A 3,348-nucleotide genomic window follows, 5' to 3' on the forward strand; every position below is an offset into this window, starting at 1 on the left:
CAATTCTCTGCCTATGTATCCCACTGTGGATTGGTCACTTCTATATGCCCAACTACCCCGCCCTTATGGAGGCAATGTCCACCTCATCTAGTGCTGCACCAACCCTGTCTGAAGCACCCATTGCCTAACTATGCAGTGTAGTTGAATTCCACCCTCCCTGCTTTGAAAATTCTATGCATCAAAGGACTGATGCAGCCACCCTACTTCATATGCAAGCCCTACTAGCCGATGGCAGCTATGATTGAGAACCAAGGTAGAAACATGGCATCATCATCTCTCTCTCTCTCTCTCTCTCTCTCTCTCTCTACCGCTGCTTCGCCCTCCCTAATACTCACACCCCAACCCATGCACTTGCCTTTTACACTCCCATCCCACCCCTTGTCCTCTATCGTTGCCTTCTACACACTCCCTACCTTGCCCACTCCCCTAAGACTCCTTGCCCCAAGTTCTGCCCCATCCCCACCATGCGCATTGTTGCCCTTGCCTTCAACCCTCTACTTTGTCCTTTGCTCTCTACCCCACTCCTACCCCAAGCACTCCCCGCCCCACCCCCTGCTCTCTACCTCACTCCCCACACTCCTGCCCCCACCATCAGCACTCCCTCCCTTGCCTTCAGCACTCCCGCCCCCGCCCCGCCTTTTACATTCTCATTCTCTCTATCGCGCCCCCACCCTTTGCACCATCTACCCTATTTGCCTTGCCCTCATCCTTGCCCCCCACTCCTTTTGCCCTAGCTTCACCTTGCCTTAGACCACTTGGAAGCGACCTATCTCCACTAGATGCCCATGTACAAAAAATGTCTCTACATACTTGAGATGGCGAAAAACAAAGGTTAAAATCATTGCAGAAAAATGGCAAGTTGGGTGCTAAGCTCAAAACACTAGAGAAAAGGATGAAAGCTCTCATCACCAATACCAAAAAAAAACTATAGACAATAGAATTAACCGAGTGGAGTGCATCCTACTCGCTAAGATTGCAAAACTCAAAAATGAAGCCAAAGAATGGAGGGTGAGAAGGTGGCCATGTTGAAGGAAATTGAGCAACTAAAAGAGGATATTACCAAGCGAGAGGAGGGGGAGATCTATGAGGATACAGTCACGGCCATTGAGGAGGAAATCTCGAAAGAGAATATTGTAGCACTAGAAAGCATCGTGCGAGAGGAAGGGGAGATCTAAGAGGACATGATCATGATAATAGAGTGGGAAATCTCTAAGGCGGCAAACATTAAGCTTGAAGCCACACAACAAGGGTGGGTAGAGATAGTGGAAAAGAACATAAATAAGGAAGTGGAAAAAAACAATCAAAAGGAGGAGGCGCACATTGTTGATGCCACAACCCAATAACAAATAATGAGACAAGCAAGATTATTGATCGTAAGGGTAAACAACATACCCCACAAAGGGGGCTCATCACCCAAGGAGAATGGTAAGAATTTATGCATACACCTCAAATATAAAGAGAAACATACACTCCCCTTTACCAAAGCCTTGGAGAATTGGAAAAGAACCACAAAAGCACACTCATTTTGAGATTTTGAGAGGAGATGGAGATGATGACCTTCATGAATGAAAAGGTTGTATTGTATGGAGTCCCAAAGAATCCCTTCTACTTGGATGATGACCTTATGTATGTGGAGCATAGTGAGTATGCCCAAAACAATCAAAGCTAGGAAAGAGGAAAAGAAGGCAATGTATGTAGATGGATGAGTCATCATTGATGGCAAGGTAGTTGAATAGGGACATGCAACCTATGAGGTAGTCACCTCAAAGATATGGATGACATTATGGAATTGTAACAGCTCACTATGGACACATTCAAGGAGGATGGAGGTGATGATGGAGAATCATGAGTTGATTCTAGTCTTAGAGACATATTAGAGTGCCAAGAGGGGACTACTTAGAGTACATGGATAGGTTCTGAAGTCAACATATAGGAGCTTCACAAGGCATCAAGATACCACCAGAGGATCATGAAGGGTGGCAGTGTTGATTAGACAAGAGCTCTAGGATAGAGTCTCCATCATGGCACAAGACCCAGATCAAAGTGGAGATCTCTAGTGATTGGATTATACACATTTCCCTTGGCTACTTTCCCTTGTGGGGGTCAAGGTATGCTACTAGGGAGTGCTAATAGTAGGAGAGAGGACAATGGAGGAGGAGATTCCCTTTCATAGACCTCTTAGAAGAGATTGTACACTCCTTCGGACAAGGAGATTCTCTTGGCAGGAGACTTTAATGCCAAGATGCAGAGCAAATAGTGTGAGACATATGATTTTAAGGATCCATGGTGGCGTGGTGGATGTAGAGAAGGCAAGCATAAACGATGTATCATGTGATACTAGGGGGGATAGTACTTGCTATGGCCAGTACATAGTAGAGATAGAGTTACAACACCATCTCATTGTCTACAATGGGATGAAAAAGTGACCCATATCTAGAGCAGTAACTTGCTTCTACCCCATTGGCTCCAACACAATGGATTATGTACTAGGATCCATTGAGACAATGGAACTAATTAGATCCTTCACCATCCCCCCTTGCTTGATCCGAGCAGATCATACTTACATGTCCTTCACCATATTTGTCTCCCCATGCCCCCAGGTACCAACTCCCACCCACATCCAGCCCATCACTTTCTATTTGACACATAAGCTAGGTGACATATACAGCCATCATGTTATGATGGGCTTATATAGATTGAGCATACCATCTCCCTAGGCATGCTCACCTCCATCCTACACTTAGTTGCTCTCTAGAGCTTCCCACATTCCACGCACACTAGCTGACTCACAAAACCTAGGACCATGCACAAAATTGATGGTATGATGATGAGTGTAAGGAGCTATATAGACACCTTTGATCCAAAGAGGACTAGATTTCATTATAAAGTGTAAGGGCACAATATTAGGATCTATACCATTTATTCATGAGTAGAGATGTAGCCATAGCATGGTGTAGATTATGGGAGCCATGCTACCCCACACGCATTAGTGACCTAGAGACTCCTATGTAGAGGGACTATATGATGTACCACACCCACTAAAGCCTCACTCTACCAAATTTACATTCTTCACAAATGATATGGTGAGGAGAGCAATAGTGTGTCTACAACATTAACAATCGATGGATCACATAGGTATATAGGGTGAGCACTTCATTTATGCAATTGACATTTTGGCCTCTCTCCTTGCTTTTATGTTCAACAAGGGTCTAATAAAAAGCTCCCCAAACAACTGGACCATACACACCATTGTGACTATCCATAAGTTTGAATATTCCTCAAATTGCAATAACTACAGGGCCATTATGATGGGCCATGCATTGTCTAAGATATATGGACCAATGATGG

Source organism: Lygodium microphyllum, chromosome 27 (assembly GCF_053477565.2).
Source record: "Lygodium microphyllum isolate KBCC chromosome 27, Lygodium_microphyllum_v1.1.10, whole genome shotgun sequence".
In the NCBI taxonomy this organism is placed as follows: Eukaryota; Viridiplantae; Streptophyta; class Polypodiopsida; order Schizaeales; family Lygodiaceae; genus Lygodium; species Lygodium microphyllum.